Raw genomic sequence first — 17,944 nt, forward strand, 5'->3', positions numbered from 1 at the left:
CTCTCATTGTGTATTTAATCTTGTTGCCACAAAGCGCCCTTTTTAGAACTCTTTTTAGATTTTTCAAGGAAGCAAAGCAGTCCCCATTTCCTCTTACCTGTTGATGTGTCCGATGGCCGTGTTGATGGTGACATGGGGCCCTCCGTCCTCAGAGCGGAGCACGTAGGGAGGCAGGATGTTGTCATCATCCAGCTCCTGTTCCACCTCAAACTCACCGACCCCTGCTGCCTTGGAACACTTATTCCCCAGAATCTGGTGAGATCAAGAGAAGATCTACAGTCGTCAGTATTAGGGTTGTCACAATAATAGTAGAAAAACATTTCTCATCAGGGTTCCCATTTTCCTTTTCTCAAACGTACACATCAAAATCCCCTTGACATCAAAACTTGATTTACGTGAAAGGATTACTTTTACAATTAAGCAGCATTCACCAATGACCTCACATATCATTCAAGGATGGCCCTTGTGGACAGGCTCTGAAAACCAGTGTTCTCCAAACAGACACACCAATCAATCAATTGAACATAATTGAGTGGATTATGGTGAAACCAGAATCAGCAAACACAGGAAGATAACTTAGGGTGAGTCCCAAATGGTACCCTATTCCCTATATACAGTTGAAGTGAGAAGTTTACATACACCTTAGACAAAAATATTTCAACTCAGTTTTTTACAATTCCTGACATTTAATCCTAGTAAAAATTCCCTGTTTTAGGTCAGTCAGGATCAGCACCTTATTTTAAGAATGTGAAATGTCAGAATAATAGTAGAGAATTATTTATTTCAGCTTGTATTTCTTTCATCACATTCCCAGTGGGTCAAAAGTTTACATACACCCAATTAGGATTTGGTAGCATTGCTTTTAAATTGTTATACTTGAGTCAAACATTTCGGGTAGCTTCCCACCATAAGTTGGGTGAATATTGGCCCATTCCTCCTGACAGAGCTGGTGTAACTGAGCCAGGTTTGTAGGCCTCCTTGCTCGCACACGCTTTTTCAGTTCTGCCCAAATATGTTTTATGGGATTGAGGTCAGGGCTTTGTGATGGCCACTCCACGCCATATCTTGACTTTGTTGTCCTTAAGCCATTTTGACAGTATTTTGTACTTTGGAAGTATGCCTTGGGTCATTGTCCATTTGGAAGACACATTTGCGTCCAAGCTTTAACGTCCTGACTGAAGTCTTGAGATGTTGCTTCAATGCATCCACATAATTTTTATGCCTCATGATGCCATCTATTTTCTGAAGTGCACCAGTCCCTCCTGCAGCAAAGCACCCCCACAACATGATGCTGCCACCCCCGTGCTTCACGGTTGGGATGGTGTTCTTCGGCTTGCAAGCCTCCCCCTTTTTCCTCCAAACATAACGATGGTCATTATGGCCAAACAGTTCTATTTTTGTTTCATCAGACGAGAGGACATTTCTCCAAAAAGTACAATCTTTGTCCCCATGTGCAGTTGCAAACCGTAATCTGGCTTTTTGATGGCTGTTTTGGAGCATTGGCTTCTTCCTTGCTGAGCGGCCTTTCAGGTTATGTCGATATAGGACTCATTTTACTGTGGATATAGATACTTTTGTACCTGTTTCCTCCGGCATCTTCACAAGGTCCTTTGCTGTTGTTCTGGAATTGATTTGCACTTTTTGCACCAAAGTACATTCCTCTCTAGGAGTCTCCTTCCTGAGTGGTATGACGGCTGCATGGTCCCATGGTGTTTATACTTAAGTACTATTGTTTATACAGATGAACGTGGTACCTTCAGGCATTTGGAAATTGCTCCCAAGGATGAACCAGACTTGGCTGAGGTCTTTCTTTTGATTTTCACATGTCAAGCAAAGAGGTACTAGGCCTTGATATACCTCCACATGTACACCTCCAATTTACTCAAATGACGTCAATTAGCCAATCAGAAAATTCTAAAGCCATGACATCATTGTCTGGAATTTTCCAAAATGATTTAAGGCACAGTCAACTTAGTGTATGTAAACTTCTGACCCACTGGAATTGTGATACAGTGAAATAACCTGTCTGTAAACAATTGTTGGAAAAATTACTTGTGTCATGCACAAAGTAGATGTCCTAACCGACTTGCCAAAACTATAGTTTGTTAACAATAAATTTGTGGAGTGGTTGAAAAGCGAGTTTTAATGACTCCAACCTAAGTGTATGTAAAACTTTCGACTTCAACTGTATTTAGCTAACTATCCCATGTGTGCATGTTGTGTTTCGTATTTAGTTGAGTTCCGTAAAGCACTTGGTGACAACTGTTCCTGTCGTAAGGGCTATATAAATAAATTGTTCTCAGGATGTTGTCAGTGAAGAGCAGGAACTTCCTGTTGATCACTTCCTGTTCGTTTTTGATGTACTTCTGTAGCTCCCTCACCATGATACCAGCCACCTTGTCGGCACACCACAGCCCCAGCACCAGCAGCACTGCCCGGCAGTTCCTCAGCACCTGGGGAAGAGCAGGGAGACATTTCTTTATTTAGCCTTTATTTAACCAGGTAAGTAACTGAGAACACATTCTCTTTAACAACGACAACTTGTGCAGCAAAGCAGACAAGTGACATTAAAGACAAAGCAGACAATTACAATTCTCAGATGTATAGGCTAGGCTGTAGGGCTCTGAATAAAAGTAGTGCACAAATATAGGGAATATGGTGCCATTTGGGATACAAACTTGGATATGGATATAAGGTCAGACCTGTTTGGTTATGAAGGTGGGGTCTCTGTCCTCTCGAGGCACAGTTCGCTCAGCAGACACTCAGAGAGGCCACTCTTGTCCAGGTAGGGTCCACAGTCCAGCACCAATTCTCTGGGCTGGGAAGCATATCTGAGACACACACAGTTGTTTTCCCTTTTCGATCCTAAATAATACGATTGTGGACAGTTGGGGACCTGCTCCTAGATAAGCACTCCTACTAGGAGTTGCTTAACCTGTTGAGTGTAGGGGGCAGTATTTTGATGTTTGGATGAAAAACATACCCTAATGAAACTGCCTATTTCTCAGGCCCAGAATCTAGAATATGCATTTAATTGTCAGAAAACACTCTAACGTTTCCAAAACTGTCAAAATATTGTCTGTGAGTACAACAGAACTGATATTGCAGGCGAAAACCTGAGGAAAATCCAACCCGGAATTGCTGTTTTTACTGAAAGCTCTCTGTTCCATTGCCTGCCTTCGCTCCATTTAAAGGGATATCAACCAGATTCCTTTTCCTATAGCTTCCACATGTTGTGAACAGTCTTTAGACATAGTTTCAGGCTTTTATTCTGAAAAATGAGCGAGAAATATCACATCGCGTCATTGTATGGCTGGGTGCCAGCAGAGTTTTGCATGCACAACAGCTTGGAGCAGACATTTTCTCTCTCTCTTATTGAAGAAGGTACTGTCTGTTTGAAATATTATCGATTATATATTTTAAAAACCTGAGGATTGATTATTAAAAAAGTTTGACATGTTTCTACGAACTTTACGGATACTATTTGGAATTTTCGTCTGCCCGGTTGTGACCGCTCGAGCCTGTGGATTTCTGAACATAACGCGCCAACCAAATGGAGGTATTTTGGATATAAAAATAATCTTTATGGAACAAAAGGAACATTTATTGCGTATTTCATGAAAATTTTATATTTTTAGTAATTTAATTTGAATTTGGCGCTCTGCAATTCAGCGGATGTTGACGAAAATGGTCCCACTAACGGGATGGGTGCATCAAGAAGTTAATAAATATGGGCCATGTGTCACGCCTTGGTCATTGTATCTTGTGTTTTTGTTATATGTTTGGGTAGGCCGGGGTGTGACATGGGTTTATATGTTGTATTTCGTATTGGGGTTTGTATTAATTGGGAGTGTGTATTAGTAGGGGTGTGTCTAGTTAGGCTTGGCTGCCTGAGGCGATTCCTAATTGGAGTCAGCTGATTCTCGTTGTCTCGGATTGGGAACCGTATTTAGGCAGCCTGAGTGCGCGTTGTATTTCGTGGGTGATTGTACCTGTCTCTGTGTTAGTCACCAGATAGGCTGTATTAGTTTCACTCGTTTGTTGTTTTCGTATTTTCAGTTATTTCATGTACCGCTATTTTCTTCATTAAAAGTCATGAGTAACCTACACGCTGCATTTCGGTCTGACTCTCTACAAACAACAGACGAACAACATTACAGAATCGCCCACCACCATTCACAGACCGAGCAGCGTGTGAACTGGCAGGATCTTAAGGTGGACGTTATGGACAACAGAAGCAAGGAGTATACTACGTGGGAAGAAATCGACAGGTGGGCGGCCGACCCAGAGCGAGTGCAGGAGCCCGCCTGGGATTCCCTACAGCAATGCAAAGAGGGCTATACACGGATGGAATCGAAAAGGAAAGCACGGCTATACAGAGCGAAAACCGTAGGTAACAGGGGAAAGCGCAGAGAGAGAGTGGCAGAGTCAGGAGTCAGACCTGAGCCTACTCTCCCTGTTAATTGTGAGGAGCAGCAATATGAGGACTTCTGGTCTTGGGAGATGATATTAGACGGAAAAGGACCCTGGGCGCAGCCGGGAGAATATCGCCATTCCAAGGAGGAAATTGAAGTAGCTAAAGCGGAGAGGCGCGAGTATGAGGAGGCAGCACTGCGACGCGGTTGGAAACCGGAAAGTCACCCCAAAAAAATTATTGGGGGGGCTAAAAGGGAGAATAGTTATGCCTGTTCAGCACAGCCAGTGCTTTTCTCCCCTCCTGTGCTATCAGAATCTCCAGCCTGTTTAGCGCAGCCAGAGCCTTTCTCCTCTCCTGGCGCTTCCGGAGTCTCCTGTCTGCCCAGCGCCGCCAGTGCTCCCAGTCGGCCCAGTGCGTCCAGTGCGCCTCGCCTGTTCAGCGCAGACAGAGCTTTTCTCCTCTCCTGCACTGTTGGAGTCTCCCACCTGTTCAGCGCAGCCAGAGCCTTTCTCCTCTCCTGCGCTGCCGGAGTCTCCTGTCTGCCCAGCGCCGCCAGTCGGCCCAGCGTCACCAGTCTGCCAGGATCCACCAGAAGTGCCAGTCTGCCAGGATCCGCCAGAAGTGCCAGTCTGCCAAGATCTTCTAGATCGGCCAGACAACCTTAATCATCCAGGTCCACCAGCCAGCCAGGATTTACCGGAGCCTACTACCTGCCTGAGCTTCCTCTCAGTACCGAGCTTCCTCTCAGTACTGAGCTTCCTCTCAGTACTGAGCTTCCTCTCAGTACCGAGCTTCCCCTCTGTCCCGGCCTGCCCCTCTGTCCCGAGTTGCCCCGCTGTCCTGAGTTGCCCCTCTATCCCGAGTTGCCCCTCTATCCCGAGTTGCCCCTCTGTCCCGAGCTGCCCCTCTGTCCCGAGCTGCCCCTCTGTCCCGAGCTGCCCCTCTGTCCCGAGCTGCCCCTCGGTCCCGAACTGCCCCTCGGTCCCGAGCTGCCCCTCAGTTATGTGGTGATCAGGGTGAGGACTATTAGGCCATGGTCGGCGGAGAAGGTGGATTATCCTAGGATGCGAAGGGGAGGAACTAGGACATTTATGGAGTGGGGTCCACGTCCCGAGCCAGAACCGCCACCATGGACAGACGCCCACCCGGACCCTCCCTGTGCTCTTGAGGTGCGTTCCGGAGTCCGCACCTTAGGGGGGGGTTCTGTCACGCCTTGGTCATTGTATCTTGTGTTTTTGTTATATGTTTGGGTAGGCCAGGGTGTGACATGGGTTTATATGTTGTATTTCGTATTGGGGTTTGTATTAATTGGGAGTGTGTATTAGTATGGGTGTGTCTAGTTAGGCTTGGCTGCCTGAGGTGATTCCTAATTGGAGTCAGCTGATTCTCGTTGTCTCGGATTGGGAACCGTATTTAGGCAGCCTGAGTGCGCGTTGTATTTCGTGGGTGATTGTACCTGTCTCTGTGTTAGTCACCAGATAGGCTGTATTAGTTTCACTCGTTTGTTGTTTTCGTATTTTCAGTTATTTCATGTACCGCTATTTTCTTCATTAAAAGTCATGAGTAACCTACACGCTGCATTTCGGTCTGACTCTCTACAAACAACAGACGAACAACATTACACCATGGTGTGTATTATTACAATACCTGTCAAGGACTACAAGGTCAATAGCGGTCTCTGCATTGCTCCTTAACTCTTGGGGATAGGGCTGTCTACTGCCCCCGCTGGAGTAATTGCGTGCCCATAGTAAACATAATTTTTTTTGTCAAAAGTTGCTAATATATGCAAATAAAAAACATTATTGAATAGAAAACACTCTAAAGATTCTAAAACCGTTTAAATTATGTCTGTATGTAAAGCAGAACTCTCAGGGCAGTCATTCTCCCAAACTCTCTCTTGTCATCAGAAAAGTTGGCCCAACTTTGACGTCATCGTCCCCACCCTTCCCAAGCACTTACAGGTCTGGGAACATTCTCTCTGTCTTCAGCACGATCTCAGCTTTCAATGGGGCTTCTCATTGTGAGAATCGCGCGCTCACGAGAGTTTTGGCGGGCCGAAACCTTTCGGTCACGCAAAAAAACAGGTCACTTTTATGCGCGCTCTGCTCCGGTCCTGTCTTTTTTCCAAGATCGATTATACAATGCATGCATTTCTGTTCGTCCTCACGATTGCTGTACACCTTTATAACATGTTAAAGCTTGATTATGAAGTTAGTTTGACAAGTTTAATCGACATATAATATGTAAGTTCAACGTTTTGGTGCGCATCCACTTGACTTTTGGCTACATTTCAACCGAAATGTGTCGTGTTTGAGAACCGAAAGAAACAGACTGCAAAACTAAACGCTGTTTTTGGTAAGTATAATTCCTTCCAGGTCTTCTGATGGAAGAACAGCAAAGGTAAGGGAATATTTATGTGGTAAATTTGGGTTTATGTGGACTCCAAGATAGAGGAGCCATAATGCTACTTTTTGAGCGCCGACTCATAGTATAGCCTAGTGAACGAAACCTGTAACGTTAAAAATAAATGTAACACAGCGATTCAGAAGAAGTGTATCTAACTATATATATGTAGAATATGCATATTTAGTCAAAGTTTATGATGTGTATTCCTTGTTAGCTGACGTTATCTGCCGGAGCTATCGTCATTTCTCAGGACATTTGAGTAGCATTTTTTGAACGATGCATCATTGTAAACAGAGGTTTATGGATATATATAGCATATTATTGAAAAAAACATAAATGTACTGTGTAACATGTTATATTACTGTCATCTGATGAAGATTTCAAAAGGTTAGTGCATTATTTTTCTTTTAATTCTGCGTTTGTTGATTGCATATTTTCTTCAACTTGGCTATGCAAATTAGCTGTGTCTTCGGTGGTGATTTGACATAAATATGTGCTATGTTTTCGCCGTAAAACATTTTAGAAATCTGACTTGCTGGGTAGATAAACAAGGTGGTTATCTTTCATTTGAGCCATTGGACTTGTTAATGTGTGGAGGTTAAATATTTTTAGGAATATTTTTGCGTTCCATGTGCCACCTTCCAGCTGAACGTGTGGGGGGGGGGGGTTCCAAAATTGGAACCCTAGTCCCCTTCTGGTTAAGATCTGCTCCAGGTGTTATGCAGGTGAATGAGGACCCAAAAGCGACTTGGCGAAAACAGAGTCTTTAATCCAGTAAAGTAAATCTACAATCATAAGGCATAATTCCACTCGTAATGACGAGAACAGACTGGAGACTCGATCAAGAACTGCAGGTTGCCTCGGGAAGGCACTTGAACGTAGCAGACTCAGACACCTGCTCACTACGCAGCATCTGAGGGAAACACGACACGACAGGGCGATACACAGACACAGCACGGTGAACAATAGACAAGGATCTGACAGGGCAGAAACGGAAAACAAGGGGAGAAATAGGGACTCTAATCAGGGAAAAAGATAGGGAACAGGTGTGGGAAGACTAAATGATTGATTAGGGGAATAGGAACAGCTGGGAGCAGGAACGGAACGATAGAGAGAAGAGAGAGAGGAAGAGAGAGAGAAAAAGGGGAACGAACCTAAAAAGACCAGCAGGGGGAAAACGAACAGAGGGAAAAGCAAAATGACAAGACAATCTAAGACAAAACATGACACCAGGTTCTGGATCTTCTGCTCCAGTTCAGACGGGTCACATTTAACATTCAGAATGGATGCTGTGAGGCCCAGGATGCAAGCTGAAACATAGATTGTGAGAGACAGATCACACATTACTGAAACAGAGGAGAGAACCCTCATATTAATGAAACAGAGATTGAGAGCCTACACATAAATTAAAACAAAGATACAGTAGAGACAGCTCTCACATAGCTGAAACAGAGATAGACAGACCTCACATATCTGAAACAGAGATAGAGATAGCCTTTGCATAGCTGAAACAGAGATAGAGACAGACCTAACATAACTGAAACTGTGTGAAACTAACATAGCAGAAACAGATACAAGGACAGAAAATGCTAAAACATTGAACAGCCTGCAACGGGGCTCAATAAGGAAGGCTGACTGACAACACTTTTCCTAATTTCCAATGGTGAATAATATAATGACTAAACTCCAATCTCCATAATGCTTTGGCTCCCGCCATACAGGGAAGGAAGCTTGAATGCATAACTATGTAGAGTAGACTGTAATTGTACCTTCATTATCTCCCGGTAGGTATGGTCTGTGATTGCCAGGTGACACTCATCAAACACCACCAGGTTGAGTTTCGATAGTGGCAACACTCCATTCTTCAGCACATGCAGGAAGATATGGCAAGTCATAACGAGCACCTAGAAGAACAGAAATGATGGAGAGAATGAGTGGAGGGTAGGATGGAGGGATGGCATATTGCCTTGAATAATAGATTACAGTGTCGTGACATTGATTGGGTCCATCCACAGAATGATAACTTTCCAGTCCTCATGGAAACGACACCGGGAATTCAGTGGTTGTTGAAATTGAGAGGGGAAAACTTTAGTAATGCTGTTACCAATGGTATTTATCATGAAAGTAACAATTGGTACATTATTCTGGCAATTGTAATTATATGACAAAATTGCTAGCAATTGGTATTTTCCAGATCTGTGTTCATTGAACCCCACCTGATTTTCGATCATTTCTTGGCTCCACTTTTCCCCAGACCATGAGGAGGTCTTCTTCAAGCTGGTGTATTCTCCAACCTGGAGATCAGAGTGGGTCCTAACACTAGCTGCTTGCTGAATCACAGACAATGTTTTATTTATCATTCAAGAAAAGAGGGGAAAACAGAGAAATCTCATGGTCTCAATCATACCTTTGGGAGAAGTGTGAAACTTTTGGATGCATCGAATAGTGGATTTCTTTGTAACTGTCCTCTTCGCATGTTTGGCGAAGTCTCCCCGGATTTGGTGGGAAAGCTCTTTAGTTAAGAGTACTGCAATAAAGGTCTTCCCTGGACCAGTATTTAAACAGACAATAGTATTGTGGTCAAGAGCTGCTTCAAGAAGTTCAACCTGGCAGGGAAGAGAAGGTTACAGTCACTAGATTCAACTGTTGTGCAAGCACATTCAATAACTGGTTACAAAAAAAATACAAAAAAATAAAGATAGATAACCACACACTGACGAATGTTCCCACAGTTTATTTAACAACAATTAGACCCGAAGGTCTTCCTGCTAAGTTACGGTTGCTTCTGTTATTACAGTGCTATTATTAGTGTGCCTGCACAGTAATGTCACTGGAGATGGACCAGGCCTGAGTGTGATGGCGACTATGTACTGTTGTAATACGGTGGACAATTTTAAACCGGAACCTAGTTGTTGTGCCATTTTGAGTTAACACTGGTAGCAGAAGATGGCTAATAACTACATTGTGCCACTGACGAGAAGAGGTCATATGATAGTTGGAAAAATGAACTTGGAATCTGAACATGGGTTACTAATCTGGACGAGAAAAAGCAAACACTTGCGGTATTATCGCTCGAGGGAAGAGCGAGAGATACAGCACTGGAAATATCCCTCGAGGATTTGAACAAGGATGACGGTATGAGAACTTTGATCAGAGTACTGGATTCTGTGTTTCTTAAAGAAGAGAAAGACTGTGCCTACGAGGCATATACAAACCTTGACAGTGTTACCAGAGAGATTTGGTTGCAATGAAAAACTACATAATTGATTTAAACAGAGGTACAATAGGATGTGCAAGGACGAATTGGTTCTCTCAGATGCCGTGTTAGCTTTCAAGTTGCTAGATACTGCCTGTCTGGATGGTAGGGAGAAACAGTTGGATTTGACTGCTTATACTGAGCTGACTTTAGCGTCAATGAAGTCACAAATATTTTTGGTGAAAAGACGTCTGTCGCGCCAATAACAGATGGAATGCAAGTGAGTGACGCAGCATATTACACTGAGCAGCAGAGAAAAGGCGCCAACAAGTCACGTTCTCAAGACAACCAGACGAGGGCACCTTTGCCCATCACAAATCCACTGGACAGGAATGGAAGGAGTTCAAAATGTGCTATTTGGCAAAGCACTTAGCATGGGATTAAAGACTGTCCTCATAAAAATGAATAGGTTAAACTAACAGAGGAAAATGTAAACACAGATGGAGCAGTGTAACATTGCACTGTTTCATACAAGTCTGCTTCTGAGATCTGTGTAGTTGAATCCTTAGGATCTGCTGTGATTGTTACTGCATGAACACGCACAGTGTGTAGTGCAAAATGGCTTAATATATGCCATTTAGCAGACGCTTTTATCCAAAGCGACTTACAGTCATGTGTGCATACATTCTACGTATGGGTGGTCCCGGGGATCGAACCCACTACCCTGGCGTTACAAACACCATGCTCTACCAACTGAGCTACAGCTTGATAGTTATGTCAGTGAACTAAATATGATTGACACACCAAGCAACATAACTTTCAAATTTGGAGATGGGAGAGTCGCCCATTCTACCGAGAGGGTCAAGGTGCCAGCAAAAATAGGTCAGACTAAGTGTCACATTGAAAAATAGGTGGTCCCTACAGATATCCCCTTACTATTAAGCAAAGCTTCCCTCAAGAAGACAGGGGCTGTACTAGACATAGAAAATGACAAGGCAGTGATGTTTAAACAACCAGTGACCCTTGAACCTACTACCTTAGGCCACTATTGTGTAAACATTTTAGACAAAAACATCACACAGAGTCCATGTAAATATTTGATTCTGACGGACACAGAGCGCATGGAGATTCTGACAGTCAAGAGAGTATGACCACAGAGGACAAACACAAAGTATTGCTACAACTTCACAAACAGTTTGGACATGCAACAGTTGACAGACTTCAGAAATTACTCAGCAGTTCTGGGAATAATGATGATGAGAGCATTTCCTTTCTACCGCAGATAGTTAACAGTTGTGAGACATGCCAGAAATACAGGAAACCTAAGCCCAGACCAACTATTGGTTTGCCACTGGCTTCCAAGTACTGGCTTCCAAGTAATGAAACAGTGGCTGTTGATCTACATGAGTTAGGACCAAGTGTGTGGTACCTTCACATATCGACCACTTCACACACTTCAGTGCTGGAAACATTGAAACCCAGTGAAATCGTCAAGCACTTCATTAATTCCTGGATAAGTATGCATGGCCCGCCTAAGAAATTGTACAATGACAATGGAGGAGAATTCAATAATAATGAAATAAGAGAACTGGCTGAGAAATTAAAATGGAACTGAAGCGAACTGCTGCATGCAGTCCATGAAGCAATGGACATCTGGAGAGACATAATCAAACACAGAGATCATGCTGAAATTGAAGCATGATAATAGATGTGATTAGAAAACAGCCCTAGATTGGGCTTTGATGGCAAAAAACTCAATGCACAATGTTTATAGTTACAGCCCATAGCAACTAGTGTTGGGTCAGAACCCTAATCTTCCCTCTATACTGGTTGACAAGTCACCAGCACTAGTCCCAGTGTGAGGGCATGGGTGGGACAGCACCTTTCAGCACTACATGCAGCGAGAAAAGCGTTCACTGAAGCTGAGTGTTCAGAGAGAATTTGCAGGGTTCTGCGTAAACAGCTTCGACCCACAAATGACAAGTAAGAGACTGGAAACAAAGTGTACTACAAACGAGTTGACTGTCAAGGATGGAAAGGACCGGGAGTAGTCATTGGCCAAGATGGTGTAGTGATATTTGTGAGGCACTGAGGCACCATTGTCAGGGCACTGAAACTGACACATAAAATGGAGCTTCAACCATGACACAGGTAATACTGTTGAGGGTTCAAATGAGAAAAACTTTCAACAACAGCCACGTGTTAGACAACATGGTTGTTCCAATCTGAAAACTGGACATTTACATGGACAGAGAAAGTAGTATCAGACACACAGCAACAGTCATTGGACGAACAGGAAAAGCCAAAGGAAAACACCAGAACTGGTACAACTTGCAGTACCAGCTACACTTCCTGGTACAACAGGGTCAGCTGACCTGTCACTTGTAGAAAATCTCAGAATTGAACCAATAGAAAATCGAGAAGAACAGAATGACGTACTTGAAACAAAGGACATGTCATTTGACTCAGCTAAACTAGATGAGCCCAGTAATTGGAGGAAAAAATTAGTGTTTGAGGAAGTCATAGACATTGACCAAAAATGTGTCTCAATAAGGTGGGTGTGTACCCTTTTGAGGAGCTGGCTGCTAAAGAACTCTCAAAAGACTCACAGACATGTGCCTCAGAGTCACTCAGATCTGCCAGAAAAAATGGAAACTTCATTCCATAGACATCAAATCTGCATTTTTGCAGGAAACAGAGCTGTCAAGGGACATTCACAACCGACTTCCGCCTGAAGCTAAGAGCAAAGGAACACTGTGGAAACTAAAAAAGTATGTTTATGGCCTAGCAGGTGCATCACTCTACTGGTACAACAAAGTCAAGGCAACAATGCTGAGTACAGGTAGAAAAATGTCACAAGTAAATCATGCAGTCTTCTATTGGCTTGATCAAGACTGCAATGTGACTGGAGTACTTGCCTGTCATGTTAACGACTTCATCTGGGGTGGCTCACAGACTTCTGCTACAACTGTGATTCCCCACCTCAAAGCTGTTTTCCTGGTCGGCCACAAAAGGATAAGCTTGCTGACTATCTGACTGAAAAGGTAGCATCCGGTCTTGTGCTCCTAAAGGCACTCAGTAATGGAATAACACAAATAAAAACGTTGTCACCCACTCATTTGTGATGAGGAACTTAAATAATACTTGGGACATTTAATTACTTTGTTGACGTTTTATTTGTCTTTAAAGAAAAGTGGGAGATTGTTAAATTCATGTTTTAAGTATCCCTATATTTCTGTTATTACAGTGCTATCACTCTGTTATTAGTACACCTGCGCATGAGTCTCACTGGAGATGGACCTGGCCTGAGTGTGATGGCGACCATGTACTGTGGTCATACGGTGAGCGATGTTAAACTGGGACCTAGTCGTTGTGTCACTTTGAGTTAGCCCTTCTGTCAGGCCAGTCGAATTGTTGCACAAAAAACATTTAATTTGCGTGCGGGTATCCATCTTTATTCCATAGGTTAGTCTATAGTCATTATCAGATATTAGATCAATGGGGAAAGTGATACCAATGTCTACGTACAACGCACTGCAATCTTTTTCCTAGTGCATAGTCAAGTGTCAGTTTAAACACGTCAGTTGAGCTCCATTGTCAATTGGAATTCCTCCTTCCTCACCTGATATTTCCTAGGCGTGTAGATGTTGTCGTGGATGGCCTCCTGTTGCCACGGGAGACCAAAGAAAAGCCCCATGGGATTGGAGGCGGGGGTGACCAGCTGGAGTCCTGACATGTTGCTTCAGTACTGGGGGATGCTGGGGGTGCAGTCTTCCACTCGTCCACTTTATCTTTATCTCATTTCCTCATTCTCTTCCTCTACAACTTACTGGTTCACAAAAAAACAGGCATCATGCAGGCTGGATGTTACTAATAATACAATCACTACTAATATTATTGACAAGATCAATAAAAAACATGATATTATTATTCACACAAGTATATACTTACAGGTAGGGTCATAGACTCTGTGATGGATCAAGCTGCACTTACTCTGGGCTTCATGATCAACGCTCATCAATCAGCTCATCATACTCCCCCACATCTTAACTAGAGGAGCAGTACAGAGCAATACACAACCCCCGACATCAAATCCATGAATAGGCCTATTACACCGAAGCAAATAAAACTGGTGTCCTAGATTCTGGCCAACCATGCTAGCTATAACACGTTAGGCTAATGGTAAAAAAAACAATTTTACCTCTACACAGTTGAAAGGCTTTAATGACAGTGCTTGTGGAGCTGATGATTCTTCCTTCCTAAACCGCAATCACAGACAGAGGGAAAATAAATGACAACACAGACATCTTGCTTGGAGGGAATGAGAGAGGGCTGGTGTGGAGTGGAGTGGAGAAGGGAGCGCACCTGGTTAGGGTGGGGGGGTCTAATTTCTGGATGACAACTGGCTTTTCAACACATTTTTGCCACCCTAAAATCAAGAACACACGCCTGCCCTGACCACTGCTGTAGAACACAGCTGCAACCAATCCCAGAAGTCATTTCAGTTTAGCCAGCACAAGCCCTCGTTTTTATAGAGCGCTCACATTTGCTGCTGGTTAAAAGCTGTTGGCTCTATCGTTCTCTGTCCACGTTCCGAATGACACACTATTCCCTATATAGTGCACTACTTTCGATCAAAGCCTATAGATGAGTTGGCTGACAACGTCACGAAAACAATGTGCACGCTTCCATGGGACAGAAGTCAGCCTGTTGTTGTGATTCTGCAATGCTAGGAAGAATGACAAGAAACTACCACGTGGGGAATCGTAAGTGGCTTGTATCAGCTTGTTTTATCCCGTTTTGACTGATTTCATGTCAATGCTAATATGGCTAAGATTCGCTAGCTAACCAACAACTGTAATGATGTATTTGAGAGACAAGTGGTCATTGTGCAAATGTATGTGTTCAATAAACATTGGAGACAATATATAGTTTACATGTTGTCAACCTCATCTGTTTTGTCCCATGTTTGCACGCACGCGCGTGTTGCTAAACAACCAACCTATATATGTGCAAAGGTCAAAAGTACACTATATAAGGAACGTATGGGGTGGGATGCAGTCTCTGACTCCATGAAGAGAAAGAGCACAATACACGCATATATAAATAAAACAAATCCAACAGATTATGTACATCTAGGCCGTGCCTCAAATTAAATGCATGCTCCTGACATGCCTCAACTTTCCCCTGTTCTCATTGCTCTTTCCAAGTCAAAGATCTGTCTGGGGAAGAGCGCAACAGTCTGACTGGTCTGGTAGGCAGTAATGATATAGCAATCACTGAAAAAATGCATTCCCTATACTGCAGTTCCTCACAACAAGCAGAATGCATGTCAACAGCCCAGAAAGGCTGTGCCTAAGGCTCTGGTCAAAAGTAGTGCACTATATATAGTGAATAGGGTGCAATTTAGGACGTGAGCGCTGTGTTCCGTAGACCAACAACCTGAGGAGTGGGGATGCAATCAACTAACAGGTTAAAATGGGGCTTCATTCATCTAACCTAGAACAAGCCCTTAGGGACCCTCTAGAACAAGCCCTTAGGGACCCTCTAGAACAAGCCTTGAGTCACCCTCGGCTGACTACTGTGACCCAGAAAGAAAGGGGGTGTGGGGGTTGGACAGTGTGTGAGTGTCTGAAATGGTACCCTATTCCCTTACATAGTGCACTACATAGACAATAGGGGGCCATTTGGAACGGGTCATTAAAAGTAGGCTACATCAATCATTTATTCCTGTTAACTCTGCTGCCACTCACATTTGGGGGAAGTGACAGAACAATTTTGTGTGAAGAAACATTTGCTAAACACATGTAGGCAAAATGGTTTTACAACCCTCTCCACTTCAAAACCTATGCACATAAAATACACATTCAGAAAAATTGGCTAATAATGAAACTGAGCAGGGCTGGGTATATGGTGTGTGTGTAAAAAAGATGGAATAAACTAGTTAAATTGAGATAGGCAAATTAACTTTACCACATAACCCAGTGTTTCCCATATATTAATTTAGCAGAGGCGGGCTGCTGCTGCTGCTGAATTGTTTCCGCCACTCTAAAAATATGAGTAAAAAATATACAGTACCAGTCAAAATTTTGGACACCTACTCTATTCAAGGGTTTTTCTTTATTTTTACTATTTTCTACATTGTAGAATAATAGTGAAGACATCATAACTATGAAATAACACATATGGAATCATGTAGTATCCAAAATAGTGCTAAACAAATCAAAATATATTATATATTTGAGATTCTTCAAAGTAGCCACCCTTTGCCTTGAGAGCTTTGCACACTCTTGGCATTCTCTCAACCAGCTTCATGAGGTAGTCACCTGGAATGCATTTCAATTAACAGGTGTGTTTTTCTTTCCTTAATGTGTTTGAGCCAATCAGTTGTGGTGTGATAAGGTTGGTATACAGAATTTGGTAAAAATTCTGTTTGGTAAAAGACCAAGTCCATACTATGGCAAGAACAGCTCATATAAGCAAAGAGAAACAACAGTCCATCATTACATTAAGACAAGAGGGCCAGTTAATCCGGAACATATAAAGAACTTTGAAAGTTTCTTCAAGTGCAGTCGCAAAAACTATCAAGAGCTATGATGACACTGGCTCTCATGAGGACCGCAACAGGAAAGGAAGACCCAGAGTTACCTCTGCTGCAGAGGATACGTTTATTAGAGTTAACTGAACCTCAGATTGCAGCCCAAATACAAGCTTCACAGAGTTCAAGTAACAGACACATCTCAACATCAACTGTTTAGAGGAGACTCCGTGAATCAGGCCTTCATAGTCTAATTGCTGCAAAGAAACCACTGCTATAGAAGATGGCGCCGAAGAACATGGCTGATGTTTTACATTCTCCCAACCAATTGTTCTATTTTGTTCATTTTCTTGCATATTGTTTAACTTATTTTTTTTTACATAATGGTGCTGCAACCATCTCTTATAACCGAAAATAACTTCTGGGCTTCAGAACAGCGATTACTCACCGCGGACTGGAAGAAACTTTTTCCTTTAACGAGTCCGACGAGAAGGATATACTGCTTTCACTGGTACAGGCCCAGATCCTCGTAATTTGCTTGAAGAACTAGACGCAGGAAAAGGGCCCGCAGATCGGGCTGCCTTCTGAGAATCTGTAGGCGAGCAAGTGAACTCCCACTACCATCCGTTCTTCTTGCTAAAGTGCAATCATTGGAAAGTTAAATAGATGACCTACGATTACTTAAAATAAATCTATTAACCACCACAGAATGAAGCTGGCACTAAGACCACTCTCAACAGACACTATAAGGCCACAAGCAAAGAAGAAAATGCTCACCCAGTAACAGTATTTTTATTGAAATTTCACAATTTTCACCCATATTAAGAGATACAACAGAGACAAAGCACACAGAACAAAAATAAAAACGCTACCCATATCTAGTGGCCAGGCAACCTAAAATCAGTTTACCAGCATGTCACTTTAAACCAAGAGGTTAGGTTCCACACATGGAACGTACAGTGTAGTTCTGAAATACATAGATCCCCGCCATTCTAAGAGAATCCTTGCAGCATAATAGTTGATACCTCAGGTTCTAGATAATTTAGATAAGGTTCCCATACTTTGTAGAACTGGTCTGTTTTAGAATGCAATGTACATGTCAGATATTCCAGAGGCACCCATTCAAATAGTATCTTATGCCAGTCTTTAATAGAAGGAACCTTATCACTAATCCACTGTAAAAGGATGTTTTTCCTCGCTGCGAAGGTAAGGATGTTGTAAAGCCTCCTTTTACAGACAGAAGTAACATGCCTACTAGGGAGACCTAATAGTAAAGAAACTGGGTCCAATTCTAGATCAACCCCTAGGATCTTTTCAATTTCTTGCAGGACACCAGACCAGTATCTTTGTATTTTGGTACATGACCATAAACAATGTGTTAGGGTGC

General features: G+C 42.9%; 1 pseudogene; it reads right to left on the bottom strand.

Annotated features, from left to right (window-relative positions):
- The window catches only part of LOC124001418, a 45,111-nt pseudogene extending 27,822 nt beyond the window's left edge, over window positions 1–17,289 (bottom strand).
- Between the last annotated feature and the right edge of the window lie 655 nt (window positions 17,290–17,944).

The sequence above is a fragment of the Oncorhynchus gorbuscha genome, linkage group LG17 (assembly GCF_021184085.1).
Source record: "Oncorhynchus gorbuscha isolate QuinsamMale2020 ecotype Even-year linkage group LG17, OgorEven_v1.0, whole genome shotgun sequence".
NCBI classification, from domain to species: Eukaryota; Metazoa; Chordata; class Actinopteri; order Salmoniformes; family Salmonidae; genus Oncorhynchus; species Oncorhynchus gorbuscha.